The sequence below is a fragment of the Sus scrofa genome, chromosome 13 (assembly GCF_000003025.6).
Source record: "Sus scrofa isolate TJ Tabasco breed Duroc chromosome 13, Sscrofa11.1, whole genome shotgun sequence".
Classification (NCBI taxonomy): domain Eukaryota; kingdom Metazoa; phylum Chordata; class Mammalia; order Artiodactyla; family Suidae; genus Sus; species Sus scrofa.
Window position 1 is genome coordinate 119,557,538 of NC_010455.5, and position 13,606 is coordinate 119,571,143.

A 13,606-nucleotide genomic window follows, 5' to 3' on the forward strand; every position below is an offset into this window, starting at 1 on the left:
GCTCTTTGGGGCTACTTAGGGCTGTGGGGGAAGGGAGACCAATTGGCCTCTTACCTCCTGCCTTTATCTGCTGTGTCTATTAGAGCCCCACGTAAAATTGGAATCCCATGATGGAGGGAAAAAGTAAAATACTATTGACTGAGCCTCTCTTACAGATAAGGAAAGCAGAGTTTACTTAAAGTGGCACTCTGAATCAGTGACAACCAACCACTTGTCCCTTAGTCTTAAACCTACTAAACTGCAATAAACTTTTCCTACACAGTTATGGGTCTTTTTGTATTGTCATCCTAAACAGCATTACTAAAAACACACACTAAGATATCTATAGCCCAGTGTTCAAAATCAAGATATTTACTGAGGATACAATATCAAGGTAGGTAATGCAATTGAGTAAAATGTTGCAGACCAAAATCAAGCCCTCTATTTGGCAATACATTAAATTTGGTGCATTACTGTAGACTTTATGTAAAATATTGATTCATTTATTACTTAGTAATATTTTGTATTTTTAAATTTTCAATTGTGGTTGAAAAAAACACATCTAAACCATTTTTTTAAGTGTAAAGTTCAATACTTAACTATATTCACATTTTTGTACCTGGGGGTATCTTGCATGGTGGGAAAAATTAATTAATTAAGACAAATTCAAAAGAAAAAGAATTAAAGAAAGTAAAGCTGAATTAAGATGCTACTTTTCTCAAAGCATGTATTATGGAAACATGTTTTATGGAAACTATTCCTATAAGATGTGCAAAGTAAAAGAGTGACATGGTCAAATAATCTTTGGAAATATAGCATGTTATGTCCCTTTATAAGAAATTTATAGACTTGTATTTTAAAAACTCTGAGAAATCATATTGGAAAGATCTCTTTGAACTATGTATACTAGAGTTTCCTAAACAATTTTTCCATAGACTTTCCTCACCTATTTCACATAAAAAATCTATTTTTATTCTTCAGGGCTAATGTTTTATTGAATACATTTTGGGAAACTTTCCTCTAACAGCACTTTTGCACATTAAAAAAAAAAAGATCTGTAAGGTACTATTTAAGTTATTTATGTTAAATGGTTCTGAATTTACCAATCCTTCATCCTCATTTTGTGGATATTAATGGACATCCATTAATTCAATCACCCAGCAGATATTTACGGACAGTGCTAAATGCTAGGAAATACAGTAATGAGTAAATCAATCTTATCTTATAGAGCTTAACGTCCAGGGGAAAAAAATCACAAAGAGAGAGGGAGAGAGGAAAAAGAAAGAAAGAAAAAAGAAAAGGAAAGAAAATAAAGGAAGCAGGAGCAATTTTACCTATCTCTGGCACTCATAGCTTATTTGCCTATGCTTGTTTTATTTTCTCTAATTCAAAAATGAGATAAAAGGGAAAGAAAAAAAAAGCAGAACATCAGTCCAGAAATTTAAAATACGTTCTTTGAATAAAGATATGCCATATTTTCTTGAGGCCTACTTACGTAACAACAATTAGATCTATCATTTAGTAATTCAAAGATGGGTTTCCATTATTTAGAAAGAAGGAGATTAGAAAGGAAAGGAAGGGGGAAAAAGCAAGGAGGAAAGATGGAAGGAAGGAAGAGGAGGGAGGGAAAGAAAACCTAACACAATGTTTCCTGGTCTTTCTTCCTGCTGTAACTCCTTAGCTACTGATGTTACCATGTTACCTTCTACGTAAGAAGATTCAAGTGTCAGCTGAAGACTTTGTTTGCTCAACAGTGTGCATGTCAAAATTGTCTTTCTAACAATTTAAAGAGTTTCAATCAGATTCAACTCTTGGTGGTAACTATGGATCCTATCTCTGTCAGGAAATATTTTATCTAATTAACTAACCAACCTTCTCACTCAGGCTCTGACCTTTATGCCAGGTAATCTGTCTGCATCTGAGCAAGTGTCTCCTAAGCAAAGGAAAGAAGAGGCCCATGGGCATAGCTAGTGTGCACAGTTCTCCAAGAAAACCAGCCCAAAAATATTAGACATAGTCCCACAAAAAGATGCTCCTGAAAGGTCCAAGAAGAGCCTCACCTTCTTACTGGCGAGGCTCTTCTTGTCCTTTCTTGTGTGGGAGTAAATGCCTTGAGGGGTAGCTCTTGTATATACTACTTGGAGAAAAATATACTGTAGGTTATCAGCCTTTGGTCACAGAGATTTAAGAAGAAGAAAAGGCTACAAAATTTTAAAGGAAAAAAGAGTCTTAACAACTAAGAGAAAAAAGGAAGACCTTATGCAAACTATGGTTTCTTAGCTATTTTGTTGTCATTGATTTGTCACAGGTGATTCTGTAAGTCAGTTCTGAGCTGAATCCTCTGGGAAATTACAGCTTCATTTTGTTATTGCCCTCCTGTTCCTCTCAGCATTTCCTTCAATGGGAATAATGTGACATAATATCTTTGTCAGAATACAAGGAAAGAGTTTAGAAAAGAATTTTGGATTTTTCAAGTTAAAATTAAGAGCTGTATTAGCCTGTCTTCTTCTTTTAGTTAGGTGAGAATCAATTTTCTAATTCATTCTCCTGTCATTTGCCTACTGATAATATGCTAGGCCATTGCAGTATCTGTCCTTATTATTCCTTTTAATTAACTTTTTAAAATCAATTATGATTACTTGTATGGATTTGTATTCTCTCTTCTCATCAAATTTGTTTGGCTTATTTTTTATTTACCCACCACTACCCACTGCTGTGAATTAACAATAACAAAAAATCTGCACTCTTCCCTTCCACCTCTTGAACTGGAGAAACAGTTAGCTAATAAGAGGCTAAATGAGCCTTAGAGTATAGAGAAGCTGGAATCCTTAAATTATTTAAATTGAAAAATGGCAGGTTTTACAATCAGAAAAACTCAAGTGGACTGTAAGCCCTACTTGATTGTCCCCTCCTTATCTGGATGATCTTGTAATGACAGCTGGAGTTATCTGCCATCGGCATCACTGTCCACAAAAGCTTCTACTTTCTCTGCTCAACTCTTCAGCAGCCCTGGGGAGCTGGAGCTGCTTCAGGGGAGAGGGTCCAAGAGGATTGGAAACTTTATTAAAATGCAAAAAAATTTAAAAAAAGCAAAGCTGTCTCTAGTGACAATAAAAGCTCAGTAAACAATGATGAGTCTAAAACCACAGAGCCAGAAATGACCTGTAGAATAAAAAACCAACATTTCATACACTGCCACAAATAAGCTAGGGTCAGTATAAAATAAAATGCAATGTGAAATAAACTGTAGTGTAAAATAAAGAGCGAGCTTGAAGAAAAGGAAAATATAATGTTTTGACATAAGTAGTTCAACAAATGCCATGTATCAGACCAGCGGTTGCAGACTTCTGTCTCAGGAAACAGCTCCATGGAATGTATTGTGGGAAGTCAGGATAGTGACTGCTTTGAAAAATTAGGGAAGAACCCCCAAAACAGTCTCGATTTTCTCTCAGTAAGCAACTCATTCTTGAGCTATATCAGTGAATTTTTTTAAAATGTTGTTACTAATAGTATTAGTAGTAATGAGATAGTAATAAAAATCAATCACACTTTGACATGATGTCTGAAAGCCCTTCACTTGCCATAGGACCGTGAAGAATCTAATCTTCAACATATTTTAAGTTATTTGCCTAATTTGATCAATTGTACTGTAAAAATAAGATCTTAAAGTTGAGATTTTCTCTATTTAACTCTAAAGGCTCTACATATATTACTAATAAGTTGAGATGTTGAAAGGAAAATTAAGGCACCAAAGTATAGAACAATTCAGTCATTTTGTTATAAACAAGATCCAGATGATTTCAATTTGAGTATACCAAGCTCTTCATAAATCCCTCTTCCTTTATCTTGCATTCAAAATTCCTCACTAGAAAAAAATTACTCTAAGACTAAAAAGTAATAAATAATATTTAAAATAGCTCATTATTCATAAAAACCAAAGTAGTATATTTCCTCTGATTTGAAAAAATTTCTCAGGAGAGATTTATTAGCATTATCATCATACCATGACAACCACCCACAACCACTTACTGATGCTTGCCGTACTCCCCAGCCCTTCTCCCTTCTCCAAGCCTCATGGTCAAACCTCCTTTTCTCTTTTGCTCAGGAACCCTGAAAAGAAAAAAAAAAAAAAAAATCAAAGTGTTGATCTCAATTACCTAATGGGTAATTTCTCTTTTTATATAACTAGCAAGTTCACCTAGCAAATGAAAAAGCTAAATGAAGTACCCCATCCCTTCATCTTCAGCAGAAAAACATTAAAATTACTCAGATCACAATTACTCCAAATATCAGAGCTCCTAAGTATATGATACTTTTGTCCTTATTTTTCCTAAAAATATTATTTTTGTATTTGACATGTTTCTGTACAGATTTTTGTGATGAGAAAGGATAAGCAGAATTACTTAAGACTTTTTTTTTCCATTTTCAGTTCAGGTGTGACCTTGTACCCAAGCTTCCTTCTCCAGTGTAAGAAAACAAAGTCCTCTCTGTCCCCAAAAAAGAGACTGGGCACCGGAACACAGAGAAGCCCCTTTGTCCGGCTCTCCCCACCACCCCCATTAATATGCACTGCTGCAACCTTGAGGCCCAGGGAGGAACTCCTTTGACTTGGAGACTGGATTTTGCAAAACCCCAAGCTTTGTTCCACAGGGACACTCATGTCAAATGACAGTCCCTCACAGTAACTCCACCATGTTCTCCCATTCAAGACAGTGTACTGGCATGCAAGTGAGTAAAAACTATGCTATTATAAGGATAACCTTGAGTTTGCTGGAATGAATTCTTAAATGCCAGAACTTTGTTATTATTTTACCATTTCTTGTAACATATCTCAGTCTCAGCTGATCATGACACATCAGAGTCTCCTGACACTGAGGTTGAAAAATATCCATTCAGTGCAAGTGGCAACCAAACTGGCAGAGCAAATATATGGTAAGAGATCCTTAGATCCCTGGAGCTGACTGAAATGTATGAGAGCACTCGGAACTAGCATCGGCACTTAAGAATCTTTCAGCAAATGATAGGACCACATCGTACTGCTCTGCTCCTTCCAGCCTGGTACCTTCACACCAAGTTGGCTCAATAGCCTCAAATTTATGAGGCAGGGCAGGACAGAGGATGTTTACATTAAAGTAGGTTTTAAATGAGCTTAAGATACCAAAATATTGTTAGCAGTATGAAGTTAATTTTAGGCACCATGATTCAATTTCTGCCTTTTTATTAATTGTATTATTGTTATGCTATTAATTGTATAATTGTTATTGGCATGTGTTAACTTAGGCTTTACATTGAAAACAAAATTAATTTTTAAATTTTTAGTGCTCAAAATGCAGTGATTATCTGGAGAGCTTTTTAAAAGGACAACACTGAGACTATATCTCAGACAAGTTAAATCAGAATCTGTGAATGGGACCAAGGCATTAGTAGTTTTTAAAGCCCCACAGGTAATTCCAGCATGTAGCAAAGCCTGAGACCCACTGGTCTAAGGAAGGGAAAAGGGCAGGAGAGGGAGGTGAGTATAGGGAGACATTGAGAAATTGTGGCCATGCAATTATAATTGATGTTATTTAGATCTGTCAGCCTGATATTCTAAGAGTTGCCAGTGACACTGGAGATGGGCCTAAGACATTCCCTGACAGCAATCATTTCCTATCTCTCTGTATATCTATCCTTGGAGGAGCCTTTTACCCCTGGAGTCCAAGGCAAAAAGGAAGTGGTGACTTCTCTGTGACTGTACAATTCTCTCAAAACTGATTCAGTAAAACCCTTCTCTACTTCTCTCACTTCAGAGGTGGGCAGAAGTAGAGTCCTACACAGAATTCTGCAGAATAGACAGATTCAAACCAGAATGGAAAAAATAATAATATGGAATGTCTATATTGAGGGAGGTGCTACCTGAATCCTTACTACCACCCCAAAGGCAGGTATTAGATGTGCCTCCATCTTACAGGTGAAGATACAGAGAAACAGCAACATAAGAAGGCTACCCAAGGTCATACAGCTAATGTGTACCTAAGTTTGGACTTTTTACTCCAAGACAGATGGAAAACTGACCAAGGGTCAGGCCAGCTATTCATGGACAGCTGTCTGTGTCAAAGGAATCTTTCATTCTTTAGGTAGAGAATCAAATTAGTATGCTAATTGTGTTCTTTGCTAGTATGTGTAAGCAAGCATTATACTCACAGACATAGAAAAGAATCTTAGTATTCAGACACCAGTTTCGTATTTGTCCTCTTTTGAAACATCATCACTAGCTCTCATGAACAGTTTAAGGCTATTGGAGTTTCTCCAATTAAAAAATACATATATTTGGAATAGCTAAAAGAACCGAGTATATGCATCTAAGCTCAAGCTTACATGGAACCTTTGAAAACTGGATACGACTCCTTCTTATGACATTTCTGAAAATGGAAATCCTCTTGAATTCATGATGGTAACAAAGAAAAAAATACATTTTGTATGTTCTCCCTATGAGGTCCTGGAGTGTGAGTGTAATTGGAATTTAGCATCAACCCCAAACAACTGGAGCCATCTGTTTCCTATTTTGTAAACTTTTGTTCAATCAGAAATTGTTAGCTACCTAAAGAAACAGCCTAAGGTAGAACCTGCCCTCAACCAATTTGAAGACAGAAGTTTATCTTTTATTTACTCATCAAGCATTGCCTTGTGTCTACTACTTTTGCTGTTTCATTTTTGCCAGGCACTTTTGCTGTTTCGTTTTTGCTCCTTTCCCAACTTATTAGCACTCCTGTCCCTCTTCCTCTTACAATTCCAAAGGCCTTTCCCTCTCTCTCTACCAGGTAGGCCAAAACCTGCTTTTCGAGCCTTCACAGGAAGGTATAAGTGGTTGATAACAGCTAAAAGTAGTTATGATTTCTAGGGCTCTATGCATTTTAACAGAGACCAAATCCTTTAAAGCTATAAGGGCAATGGTCTTATAGTTACAGGCAGTGGATCCCTGGAGACTGACAAAGCCTGCTGCAATCTTGCCATCCTGTGGCAGCCTGCTACTCTTCTGAGGTCAGGCCCATGCCTTTCCGTGTTTTTACCCCAAGTGCTTGGCACAGGGATCAGCATATTTGGCACCCAATAATGAAAGCTTTGGCCTGAGGAAAATAAGTCGCAATAACAAGCTGCTAACACAGATGAATGGGAAGATGCTGGATTAGTTTTGAGCCAAAATACCATGAGAAAAGGCCAGGTGAAGCAATAATAGGAGATAACCCAGTACTATCATTTGAACTCTCCTAGAAGCCAGTGTTAGGTTTTTTGGTTTTGTTTTGTTTTGTGGCCACCCTCAGCATATGGAGTTCTGGGGCTGCAGCTGCAACACACTAGATCCTTAACCCACTGCACTGAGCCAGGGATCGAACCTGCGTCCTGGCACTCCAGAGATGACGCCAATCCCACTGTGTCACAGTGGGAACTCCCCAGTATCAGTTTGGAGAGATTTCTGGGGGTTCCAGCTTACTGTAGGATCCATAGATCTGGTTTTATTTAGCAGCTCTGCTACATTTCAATTTGTTGCGTTTAAGATGCACTGGAATTGGGATAGCGAGTAAATGAATCACTGAAAAAATGTGTATTGAGGAGTTCCCATTGTGGCACAGCAGACATGAATCCAACTAGCATCCATCAGGATGTGGGTTCAATTCCTAGCCCCATTTGGTGGGTCGTGGATCTGGCACTGCCATGAGCTGTGGTGTAGATCACAGACAGAGCCCAGATCCCAAGTTGCTGTGGCTGTGGCCAGCAGCTGTAGCTCTGATTTGACCTAGCCTGAGAACTTCTATGTGCCGTGGGTGCAGCCCTAAAAAAAAAAAAAAAAAAAATTTATTGAGCACCTACTAAGAACCAGTAATGCTGCTAAGCATTGTAGATAGAGCAGCATAACACCCAGTTCCTTCCTGTCCTTATGAAGCTAACGTTATATTTCAAGGGTCAGGTATGAAAGCATTAATCACATAATCAGTATTTAATTGGAGTCATATTAAGTACAAAAAGAAGAATTGCATGGTATTAAGAAAGCATATAACAGAGGGATATGACCCAACACATGAGGTCAGGCAAAGCTTCTCAGGAAAAAAAAAAAAGTCATTAAGTCATTTAAGCTGATTTCTGAAAGATGAGCAGGAATTAGCTAAGCAGAGAATTCATAAAAGGAGTGGACATTTCTAACAAACACCCTTACCATGTAATACACCAGAGCTAATCCTGAGAACTGTCTTGACTCTTTCTCTTGATGTTGTTCATGTAGAAAACATTTTGAGGTCTTTGCAACAAGCTAGCCTATTTGAGGCTCTGAATTCAGACAAAAGGAAACACTGGTATAGAGAAAGAAATCATTTCATAGATGTCAACAACTTCCTGACACAGACACAAGTATACTGTGATCCCATCCATTACTGCGTCTCTGTGCTCTCACCTAAGTCATTAGCAAGAATGCCCATCTGACATACCCCATTGGTAAACTCTAAGCCAGCAGCTTTCAAATTCTGAAATGTACAACTAACTAGACTTTCTATATGGCTCTGTCCAAAAATCTTGGTCAAAAAAAAAAAAAAAAAAGGGAATTAGGAAAAAGGAAATGAGTCTAGGCCCTGAAAACCTTGGAGAGAGTCTGATCTGTGTAAGAGATACTTTAACCATCCCATTCACTCTTCTTTTAATATGGAGCCAATTCTTTGTAAGTTTGCAAAAAGACATTCCCAAGCTCATCATGCTATTTTATACATCACCTTTCCCTTGGTCCCCTTCTTCAGCTAATTAAATTCTTGTTCCTAAAAATTCAGTTCTGGTATTTTATCCTCTTACCCCATACATCCTAATTTAGATACCTTTTTTTGTGCTCTCATAGTCCTGCACTTCTATACCTTATCACAGCTATAGTATAATGATTTACTTATCTGACTTATCTACTTCTTGTGGGAGTAAGTTCCTTAAGGGCAAGGCTCATGTTTTAATCATTTTTATATCCCTAGTTCCCAGCAGAGTACTACTTTAAAAATCCACTGAGTAAATTAATGTTCATGCATGATAGTTACTTTTCTTAGGCTCTAGAGAGACATGGAGACTTAGATTTTACATTTCTGGTAAACAAGACTAGTTTTGTATGTAGGAAATCTTTGACCTACGCCAGCCAGAAAATTTTCTCTATTTATAGATAAGACAGCAAGAGTTTTACCTTAACTAGGCTGATGCTCTATAGTCTGCTTTGAAAACATCCTAGGAATTAAATAAACCAGTGTACATTGCCCTACTAACCAATATACGAGTCAAGAACATGATTAGTTTCTATGTTCAGCACTGAATAAGATTCAACCACACATTAAGACTGATCTTTTAGTCAATGCATTTTAAATAACTTGCATGTTTCATATTAGAAATGGCATAATTTCCAAGCTAGAAGCAATGAAATAATAATATGCCTTGCAAGATATTTATCTAGTAGTAAGTACTTAAGTATTTAATGAGAAAAGGAAAGGATACATTAATAAAGGAATAATTGAATACATGTATAAACATAGCACAATCCACAGGAATCATCAAGTCATAAATCGGAATAAGGGACTTATCATCTGCAGAAATGACTAAGCCATCAAATGTAAAAAATAAAAGCTATTGGAAAGTCACATTTTCCAACCAAATAGTATCTAAACATCATTCAAATACTGAAAAAGAATATATTTTAAAAAATACCTGGAGAAGGAGAAAGTTTGATATATGAGAACATATTACATAAACTCTGAAAAAATCCCCATACCACCCAACCTTCCTTCTCACACCCATCCCCCCAACACACACACATGCACAATCACCATCCTCACATATACACATCATGGTTGTCTTGTCTACTTTCTTTTCCTGAAATAATCTTGATTTAGAAAAGATGAAGTTAGAGATGATAGCAGGGTAAAAGAAAGTTCCCCCTTGGAGTTCCCGTCGTGGCGCAGTGGTTAACGAATCCGACTAGGAACCATGAGGTTGCGGGTTCGGTCCCTGCCCTTGCTCAGTGGGTTAACGATCCGGCGTTGCCGTGAGCTGTGGTGTAGGTTGCAGACGCGGCTCGGATCCCGAGTTGCTATGGCTCTGGAGTAGGCTGGTGGCTACAGCTCCAATTCAACCCCTAGCCTGGGAACCTCCATATGCCGCGGGAGCGGCCCAAGAAATAGCAACAACAACAACAAAAGACAAAAAAAAAAAAAAAAAAAAAAGAAAGTTCCCTCCACCTGAAATTCTTCTTCCTTCTCTGCCTGTTATTCTTCAAGATTGGCATAACTGCCACCCTTCTATGAAAACCTCTTGTTGATCCACTATCACCCCCACCAGCTAACTGCCCCCTTCCTTTGCACTATCCCTACAATTTACCTTTTCCCTCCTTTGCACTTATTTCACCTTTTTTATAGTTCCTTACATCTGTCCTTTTTCTAGGATAAGAGCTTTCAGAGAGGGGCTGGGTCACATTTATCTTTATATTCCATTCTCCCTCTCTTCCTTCCTCATTCCTAATCAAAGCCTGGCAAAAAGAAAGAACTCAGAAAAAGTTTGCTGCCTGGAAGGGAAGAAAGAAAGAAAGAAAAAAAAAAAAAAAAGGAAGTTTATTTCTAATGAAAAAAAGCTATCTGTCTTCTTTCTTCAAAATATTTTCTCTTTTCAAATTCAGGGGGCAGGATTTTTTTTCCCTAGGTGTTATGGTGTGTGCCCTTGAACACCTTACTTTGGCAAAGAGCCAAATTCCATCTCCAACCAGCTGAGTCATTTTCAGCTTTTTTGTAGTTCATTCATGCTTTTCCCCTTCATTGACACATTAACATTTCATGGTGAGCGGGTCCTGTTCAGCCAACAGCCCTTCTCAGCTCCACACCTCTAAGCTATACTCACTTCAGTAGTTCCCAATTGCCTGCCTCTTGGGGAGCTTTCTGTCATCAGCATCATCTAGCTAGCAGAGGAGCTGGTTGTTTGCTGTTGTCATACCTAAGTTCGGATAATTAACAGCATGAAGCAGAGAATGACAAACCTCTGCCAGAGGCTATCTCTTCTGCGTTCTTTTCAAAAGTACCTAGTTTAAGAAAATGAGAGCATTACAAATTATGAGTGAACTGGACAGACCTAATATCTGCTCGATCTGGTATCTTGTTAAAAATCTTCTCAAATACCTGTATTTTTTACCTCCATGCCCTCTACAGTAGTCCTCTCAATGAGTTTCTAGCTTGATCTTGTTTTTAGGTAATGAATCTATACCTTAACCTCCAAAACAGCAATAATCCCATGAGCAAATTTAGTAATTAAAAACCTAGCATCTCTAAAGCGTGGCATACAAAGGTTTCTCTTTATTGACTTCTAAAAGGAAATCATACACATAGACACACAAATATGTTACAAGGTTAGCATTTCAAAATTTATTTTTGTGCTTTAGGCCCTTAGTAGGTGCTCAGTAACTCCCCACTGGCACACTGATTCATTTTAGTAGCTCCCTGTCATTTCCAAAAAGACAGCATTTTTCAGACATTTCTGATCAACAAATGAAACATACATTTTCTTAAAGCTGTGGAAATAGAATAATTCATATTGCGAGGTTATTTATTACCAGCCAGACCCTCATCTTGCTCTACGGGGCTCTGATAATCACCTATTTCAGAAGCCATTAGCCTTCTGTGTGTTGTAAGCACTCTTCACTATAACGTGTCTATGCCTTTGTATTCAGGGGGAGGAATGGTGTGTACTGAAGTAACAGACCTCTGTTGACCAAGTAAGAAAGTCTTTGATGCACAAATAGTACATTAAACTGCTTTTATTTGATAGTGTGGAAATTAAACAGTGTGTGGAATCCCTGCCCAGGCATAGGAACATATAAAACCTTTGAGAATATGTACATTCTTTCAAATGCTTAATATTACTGAAACAGACTTAGAAGAAAAATGCACCCTGAAAAAATGTAACAATCAAAGCCTAGGCAGTTACAGGAGGACAGCAGGAGCTGGATTTATTGATTTTAGAACGACTGTTTTTTAAAAAACGGAGGTGAAATATTGCTTTTACTGTTTTCAGATAATAATGACTGTTGTTGCAAATTATAAAATTTAATTAGCTATATAAATGCCAGATGAACAAATAGTGTGCTATTGTCTTGATATCTTTCCAGAAATTAGTCTTTTAAAATAAATTTGCCATATTAATCATCTAAAAATATTTTTGATCACTGAATTAATAGTTTGCAGCCTGTTTTCAGGTACTCATTGCCATAGGTGATTGCTTCTTAATTACTACATGGGTTCTTTCTATTCACTCATATTAATTCATGTTTTCTGGCACGGTCCCAAAAGGCAGCCTTGCCCTATATCTTCTAATTACTTCTATAATTGAATTTGCCCACTTTTTCTAACCTATTTTTTTAAACTGACTGTGTTTGTTCATGGTTTATTGTGTCTTTTTTGTGTCAGTTCTCTGCAAGCAGAATGTACATTGATTCTTTCCTCGTTTCTCATTAATTTTCAAGAGCTTTGCTGCATGTCTGTTTTTTCAGTCTGTCAGACCTATTGCTGGACCCAAAAAAAATAAATAAATAAAAAGACTCTTATTATTAAAGGTTAGGTAAAATAGACTGAAGTTAATTAATTCATTAGTAACTCTGAGCCAATTACTGAAGCCTTCTCTTATTTATATACTTGTTAACAAGACAGAAATGAGAAAGGCCAATTACAGGCACATGTCCTTCAGAAGTTCAGCAAACCCAGAGCTTATGCATTTACTGCCACTCCTCAAAAAAAAAATTCAGTTTATCTATCATATATGTGAAACTATATCTAAAAATTGTTGATTAGCACACTATCCCATTCTATCTGTTGATAAATTTTAAGGGGTTTTCCCCCATCCAGGTATCTTTTTTTTTTCTTTTTTGTCTTTTTGCCTTTTTCTGGAGCCACTCCCACAGCATATGGAGGTTCCCAGGCGAGGGGTCGAGTCGCAGCTGTAACTTCCGGCCTACACCAGAGCCACAGCAACACGCAATCTAAGCCACGTCTGCGACCCACACCACAGCTCACAGCAACGCCGGATCCTTAAATCACTGAGCAAGGCCAGGGATCGAACCCGAAACCTCATGGATTCTAGTCTGATTCGTTAACCACTGAGCCATGACGGGAACTCCCAGGTATCTTTAATATATCTAAGATTACTAAATTCTTCTAAACTATCTCTAAAAGTATTCTTAAGTCTTAGAGCAATTACAAAAATAGAAAAAAATTATTTTCTGGCTTTTCAGTATTTCCTTCTTTCTAAGCTACTAAGCTTTTAATTCTTGAACTGGGATAACTATCAGATTTCATATACTAGAACCCTTTAAATATGTTCCACTTGATTTTTACTGATTATGCCAAAACTTTATGACATGTGGAAAGGCAGCTTTTCCTGGATTTTTCTTGGTGACCAATATAAAAAAAAAATGTAACTGTTTCATCCATACAAACTATCTGAAGAGTACATACTATAACCATTATTTCCCCTTCCCTGCCTCAGAAATGTTTTGCTTTAATTGGAGTTAGGAGGGAAGGAGGTCACTGACTGATTGGTTTTTTAGTACATTTATATTCTCTTTATAGGTTTGTGTCATCATGGGACCAACAAATGA